The 7,738-nt window shown below is 39.6% G+C and overlaps 1 long non-coding RNA gene across 1 annotated transcript in view; it reads left to right on the top strand.

The window, feature by feature from the left end:
* The first annotated feature begins 996 nt into the window (after positions 1-996).
* LOC135967029 (uncharacterized) overlaps positions 997-7,738 on the top strand; it is a 121,715-nt gene continuing 114,973 nt past the window's right edge. The window contains exon 1 of the long non-coding RNA XR_010580827.2: positions 997-1,747. This is a non-coding gene — a long non-coding RNA (uncharacterized lncRNA). The remainder of the gene's footprint in view (positions 1,748-7,738) is intronic.

Genomic DNA, 7,738 nt, shown 5'->3' with positions numbered 1-7,738 from the left:
AGTTTTAAAATTGTCTTTCCTGATGTCTGGCTTTCTAGATGGTTCAGAGGGCCCCTGAAACATTCAGAAAAGAGGTGGACAGGATTATTTGACATGTTTTGTCACATGAGATTGCCAAAACAATGTCCAATCTTCTTTAAGTTATATTTTGATAAATAATACTAATATATGTTCCAAAATTGTATGGGATTTCTAAAATTTTAATGTCTAAATATATACTATCAATCATAATTAAGGGTAAAGTTATCTTAAGACATAAGCCATGGAGATAACTAAATTTCTTTGTCTTTTTTTTTTTTTTTTTTTGAGACTGAGTCTTGCACTGTTGCCCAGGCTGGAGTGCAGTGGCACAATCCTGGCTCACTGCAAACTCCACCTCCCATGTTCATGCCATTCTCCTGCCTCAGTCTCCTGAGTAGCTGGGACTACTGGCACCCACCACCATGCCTGGCTAATTTTTTATATTTTTAGTAGAGACAGGGTTTCACCATGTTAGCCAGGATGGTTCAATCTCCTGACCTCATGATCCCACCCACCTTGGCCTCCCAAAGTGCTGGGATTACAGGCGTAAGCCACCGCACCCATCCTGTCAGTCATATTTTTAACTGTAACTATCCTAGAAAATTTGCCATTCAAAGATCATTTTGTTTTGCTTTGTTCCTTCTTTTTTAAAGGGTGGGTTATAATCAAGCTATAAAACTTTAGCAGGTGTTCTCAAATGTGAGTTTTTAATAGCCTTGAAGATTGTAACATTGGAATAGAGAAAGAATGTGTGGGACTCATGAAGAACTGAAATGTTCATGAATGTCAAGCAATACAAGAGTTAACTAAATGGACTACACTGGGAAAGTTAAAGCAATCTTTTTGACTTTTACTTGGAATATTGCTGATCCTTGTTTTGTTTTTCAGAGTTAAGTAAACTTATTTTGAACTATTTATGGCCTTTAATAATTGAGTAAGGTATACTCCAGCAAACAAAATTTGGAGCATGTTTGTTTCTGTCTGCCTGGTTCCTCAAGAAGTTGAAAACTGCCTGTGAATACTCTTAATTTGTGGAAATATAGTTGTTTGCATCTGTGCAATAAGAATCCATTTTTCTTTTTCAACAGGACACAATTCAAAAAGCTAGTTATTTTACCAAGACTTTGACTGGAAGGGTATGCTTCCCTTAAAGAGCCAATCTTTACTTGCAATGTCAATAAAAGCCTCTTGGGGAGAACTGACCTTGCCCCTTGTCTACATGGACCCCGCACAGGATTCCTAACCTGTGGTCAGTAAAGAATGTCACTTTCTAACAGGTCCAGGAGCTCCAAGTTTATCTTGAGACCTCAAGAGAAAAGGATCACCCAACTCACAGGATACAAACTCATGGCTGGGCTTGACTTTAAGATGTTTTATCTGAGATTTCCTTTGAAACAGAGTGCCATCAAAGCCAATCCAAAAGGCTTATATAGAAATAATTATTCTTACTGCACTTTATGCAAATAATCAGGCCAAATATAAGATTAAAGGTTACTACAAACAACACGATACTATCATAATTTGTTTTTACCAAAAATGAGGACTACAGAGAGAAACCATGCTCTAAAGCTTATCATTATGCTCCAAAGCTTATCATACATTTGTCATTAAATCCTAGTTTCATTAATTGTTTTTCAGCTTTTTGCCTACATTTTTGACTAACCCTGCTTATTCCTGCGAATCAAGTGGAGATCTCCTGCAGTTTGGAAGAAACAAAAAGGGATGGGTAATGTGAAAATCTAGATCAATATGCTAGTTCTGGGCAATTATCCTGTAAATTCTGCCAGGTAATGAGAGTGAATAGGGTGCCCATAACCCAGAGGTTTCTTTGTTTAGGAAAATAGAACCAAAGAGCTTCATAGATCCCCAAAGGGAAATTCTATATCTTAGCAAGTAAAATTTTAGATGGAAATGATCTACTTACACCACACTTGCAGGAATTGCTCTACTCACTCTACTATTTGTAGTAGAGCTATACACAGTAGCACTTTTTTTTTTGAGGTGCAGTTTCACTTTTGTTACCCAGGCTGGAGTGCAATGGCACGATCTCAGCTCACCGCAGCATCCATCTCCTGGGTTGAAGCGATTCTCCTGCCACAGCCTCCCTGGTAGCTGGGATTACAGGCATGCTTCACCACACCTGGCTAATTTGTTATTTTTAGTAGAGATGGGGCTTCTCTATGTTGGTCAGGCTGGTCTTGAACTCCCAATCTCAGGTGATCCACCCACCTCAGCCTCCCACAGTGCTGGGATTACAGGCATGAGACACTGCACCCGGCCAGTAGCACTTTTTAATGGAAATATTGGACAGAGAGTTTCCACTGGTGTAATATTTTGCTTAATTATCATCCTTATAGCAGGGATGATAGCTGCCAACAAAAGGGAAGCATGAAAGTTTTACTTTCACTGAGTTTGCTAGAACTTCTTATTGGGTTTGGTAATGTGTCACAACCTGGTTACGCAAAGAAGGTTATAAAGGAGAGAGATTTTCTGTGGAAGTCATGAAAGGATTGATAATTGAAGGAAAAATGTAGCCAAGGTTAACATTAAAGTTATTCTAGCCACACAATCCAATGCTACTTTTCCTAAAAGGAATGTTACTTTTATATGAATGTTTCTGATAATGTACAGCGACGTCTAGTGGAGGCAAATTGGTATTACAATCCATTGGTGTAACTAACAGGTATCAAACTCTACTGTCATAGTTATGATCTATGGGACCTCCATTAATAGAGGTAATCTCAATACTCATATTCTAACGCTATATTCTAACGCTAACGCTATATGAGTATCGTCATCCAACACCCCCAACAGCAGTTAAGTTTATGTCTTTTCAAGGGTATTCAATTAGGAATAGAGGAAGTCAAATTGTCCCTGTTTGCAGATGACATGATTATGTATTTAGAAAACCCCATCATCTCAGCTCAAAATCTCTTTAAGCTGATAAGCAACTTCAGCCAAGTTTCAGGATACAAAATCAATGTGCAAAATTACAAACATTCCTATACACCAATAACAGACAGAGAGCCAAATCACAAGTGAACTCCCATTCACAATTGCTTCAAAGAGAATAAAATACCTAGGAATCCAACTTACAAGGGATGTGAAGGACCTCTTCAAGGAGAACTACAAACTACTGCTCAACGAAATAAAAGACGACACAAAAAAATGGAAGAACATACCATGCACATGGATAGGAAGAATCAATATCATGAAAATGGCCATACTGCCCAAGGTAATTTATAGATCCTATGCCATCCCCATTAAGCTATCAATGACTTTCTTCACAGAATTGGAAAAAACTACTTTAAAGTTCATATTGAACTGAAAAAGAGCCCGCATTGCCAAGACAATCCTAAGCCAAAAGAACAAACCTGGAGGCATCATGACTTCAAACTATACTACAAGGCTACAGTAACCAAAACAGCAGGATACTGGTACCCAAATAGAGATATAGACCAATGGAACAGAACAGAGCCCTCAGAAATGGTAGCACACATCTACAACCAGGTTTTTGACAAACCTGACAAAAACAAGAAATGGGGAAAGGATTCCCTATTTAATAAATAGTGCTGGGAAAACTGGCTAGTCATATGTAGAAAGCTGAAACTGGATCCCTTCCTTACACCTTATACAAAAATTAATTCAAGATGGATTAAAGACTTAAATATTAGACCTAAAACCATAAAAACCCTAGAAGAAAACTTAGGCAATATCATTCAGGACATAGGCATGGGCAAAGGCTTCATGACTAAAACACCAAAAGCAACAGCAACAAAAGCCAAAATTGACAAATGGAATCTAATTAAACTAAAGAGCTTCTGCACAGCAAAAGAAACTGCCATTAGAGTGAACGGGCAACCTACAGAATGGGAGAAAATTTTTACAATCTACCCATCTGACAAAAGGCTAATATCCAGAATCTGCAAAGAACTTAAACACATTTAGAAGAAAAAAATCAAACAACCCCATCAAAAAGTGGGCAAAGGATGTGAACAGACACTCCTCAACAGAAGACATTTATGCAGCCAACAGACACAAGAAAAAATGCTCATCATCACTCGCCATCAGAGAACTGCAAATCAAACCACAATGAGATACCATCTCACACCAGTTAGAATGGTGATCAGTAGAAAGTCAGGAAACAACAGGTGCCCGGAGAGGACATGGAGAAATAGGAAATTTTACACTGTTGGTGGGACTATAATCTAGTTCAACCATTGTGGAAGACCGTGTGGTGATGCCTCAAGGATCTAGAACCAGAAATACCATTTGACCCAGCCATCCCATTACTGGGTATATACCCAAAGGATTATAAATCATGCTGCTATAAAGACACATGCACATGTATGTTTATTGCAGCACTGTTCACAATAGCAAAGACTTGGAATCAACCCAAATGTCCATCAGTGACAGACTGGATTAAGAAAATGTGGCACATATACACCATGGAATACTATGCAGCCTTAAGAAAGGATGAGTTCATGTCCTTTGTAGGGACGTGGATGAAGCTGGAAACCATTATTCTGAGCAAACTATCCCAAGGACAGAAAACCAAACACCACGTGTTCTCACTCATAGGTGGGAATTGAACAATAAGAACACTTGGACACACAGGGTGGGGAACATCACACACCGGGCCTGTCATGGGGTAGAGGGCAGGGGGAGGCATAGCATTAGGAGAAATACGTAATGTAAATGACGAGTTAATGGGTGCAGCACAGCAACATAGCACGTGTATACATATGTTACAAAGCTGCACGTTGTGCACAGTGTACCCTAGAACTTAAAGTATAATAAAAATAAAATAAAATAAAATAATAAAAAGAAACTATTTTTAGGCAGCTAGACAGGGTGAACGTTCTTGGAATTTTCCTTTAATAAAAAGCAACCCCTAAAACATTTCTAACAAAAAGTGGCTTGAAAAATCAGACCTGCAAGCATTGATATGCCAATGCCTGGGGCTAAAAGCCAGGTCCACCCAATATGGCATCTCCCACCCTCTTTTCTCTGTCACCATGTGTGCCAGGTGTCATGGCAGCCTCCAGATAAAACCACATGTACAACCATCATGGCTGCCACCAGATGGAGACCGCATTTGCATAATAGAAGACTACGGTGGGTGGGCGAGTCTTTTCCTGAGCTAGGTAAATGGCACACCTGGTCAACCCAATCCCCTGAGGCCTATGTAAATCAGTCACTGCCTCTTCAGCCTTCTGTACAAAACTGATTGCCTTCTGCCACAAAAGAGACCCTCTTCAACCTGCTTTCTCAACATGAGGAAGCATTTTCTCTCTCTTTTCTTTTTCTATTAAACTTTCTGCTTCTGAACCCACGCCTCATGTGTGTCCGTGTCCTAAATTTTTTCTCAACTGAGACCAAGAGCCAGGGTATATTCCCCAGACAATGGAGCCATTTCAATATTGCCAACATTGTGCACTAAAACATGTGGACTTAGGACCAAAGGAGAACTAAAAAGGAAAAATGAAGTAGGTAGGAAGAACAATTTCATTTTTGTTGCTGTCTGTAAAGCAGAATCCTTTATCCATTCATTAAGAATGTTAATGCTCGTAAGAGTTATCAAACTTTAGAGGCAGACTTAAAGCCTAATTCCCCTGTTTTCTTTGTATTTGATGTATTCTGAGTGCAGTGTAAGCCATGAGAGGGTTTTAAACAGAAGAGATATGTGGTTTTGACTTATAGTTGAGGGAATATGGGTGGAAAGGGAGCTGGCCTTAGGAGGAGGTGATTGAGAAGAGGTGAACCTAGAGGGGTGAGCAGGGCCAGATTGCACAGGGCTTTTTGGCTTTTTCTCTTTGGAATTTTCTATGATCTCAATTTTATATTCTCCGTATTCTGATTATGGTGATATGTGTTGGCATAGGTCTATTTTCATCCTTTGTGCAAAGTACTCAGTAGCCTCTTAGCCTGGAAATCTAGATCTTTCAGTTTTGGGAAATTTTCTTGAAATTTTTTCTTCCTTCCATTTCCTCTTTATTATCTTTCCAGACTGTCCACTTTTTAGATGTTGAACTTCTTATGTTGCTACTGTAATGTTTTCCTATTTTGATTTGCTTGCTCTATTTTCTGAGATTGCCTCAACTTTATCTTGTGTATTTTTATTGCAATGTGTGTAATATTTTGTTTTTAAAATTTCTTCTTATTTTAACTTTGCAGAAAAAGTCATTTCCTTTTTTTAAAAGAGGTAAACACCAAGAAAACACATCCTTCTCTGCCAGAGTTGCATCAGCACCAGACTATTAGAACATGGAGATGAACACAGTGTCTTATCCTTTATAATGTTGAGTATAGTGCATATTGATGGAAAACACATGAGTTTACGATGCTGAATAAATGAGCAATAGAGACTGGGTGCATTGAAAGAGGGTCTTGGGTATTCTTATCATGCTGGAGAAAGCCTCAGGTGTGACCCAGTTGTAGCTAGGTAAGTTCTAGGGTCTCTGACACTGAGAAACGGAAGAAATGCATTAGTGTGTTGAGTCTTCTCTGGAGAGGGCTCCCTTGTGCATGCACAAGTCACTCATATGTTCGGAACATTGTACTCTAAAGCAGCACCTCTTTCTCACCCAGATATTCCTCCATCCTGTGTATAGCACCACACTAGTGGCCAGAGCCATTTTGCAGAGGCAAAAATAACCTTTTGATTTCAATCTCCCCTTTGTATTCTGCCTGCCATGATTCAGGCCTTTGTTTTTACTTACCTCTTTTGGAAGCCCTCTTATTTTCTAATTAGTTTCTAAATGCCTCTGTTCTCTCAATTCTAGTGTTTTTTTGGGGGGGAGGTAGCGCGGGGATGGAGTCTTCCTCTGTTGCCCAGGCTGGAGTGCAGTGGCACGACGTCGGCTCACTACAGCCTCTGCCTCCCAGGTTCAAGCATTTCTTCAGCCTCCTGAGTAGCTGGGATTACAGGTGCATGCCACCACACCTGGCTAATTTTTGTATTTTTAGTAGAGACGGGATTTCATCATGTTGGTCAGGATGGTTTCGAACTCCTGACATCGTGATCTGCCTGCCTTGGCCTCCCAAGTGCTGGGATTACAGGCGTGAGCCACTGCGCCCAGCCTATTTTTACTTATCTCCTTTGGAAGCCTTCTTATTTTCTAATTAGTCTCTAAATGCCTCTATTCTCTAAATTCTAGCATGTTCTATATGAATCTTTGTGTAGCTATCCTATTTTTTTTTTTTTTAGAAAAAAACTGCTACTAGCTGCTTATTCTCTATTAAATTATTAAAAAGTATCAATTTAGCATTCAAGGACTCATTCTCATGCACCGCAAGATACCAACAAACCTGACTACAGGTGGCTCCTGAGTGTTTCCTTCCACCTAATGCCTTTCTTCTTATTGTTCTCTCTTTCTGGATGGTCACCCCTCATTTCTGCCCAGGGAATTTCTGCTCATCCTTTAAGATGCATCCCAGGGGTCACTTCCTTCATGAACCTTTCAGATTCTCCCAACCAGGTGTCGTTTCATCCTCTGCAGAGCCTTGGTATGATTCTGTAACACTCTTGGCACTCATCACATTCCACTTTGTATTGTAGTAATTTGTGTACATGTTTTCTCTCAACCTCAAGGGCAAAGGCGAAATCTTGTTCACTCTTGCTCCTTAGTAAGCTCTGGGTTTTGCACATTATGGTTTTCATCTCTGACTTCATTTACTTAGAAAACCCAGGTTGAGTACTGCAGAAATGGATCAC

The sequence above is a fragment of the Macaca fascicularis genome, chromosome 14, assembly GCF_037993035.2.
Source record: "Macaca fascicularis isolate 582-1 chromosome 14, T2T-MFA8v1.1".
Classification (NCBI taxonomy): Eukaryota; Metazoa; Chordata; class Mammalia; order Primates; family Cercopithecidae; genus Macaca; species Macaca fascicularis.
This window is presented reverse-complemented; position numbering and strand designations above follow the sequence as displayed.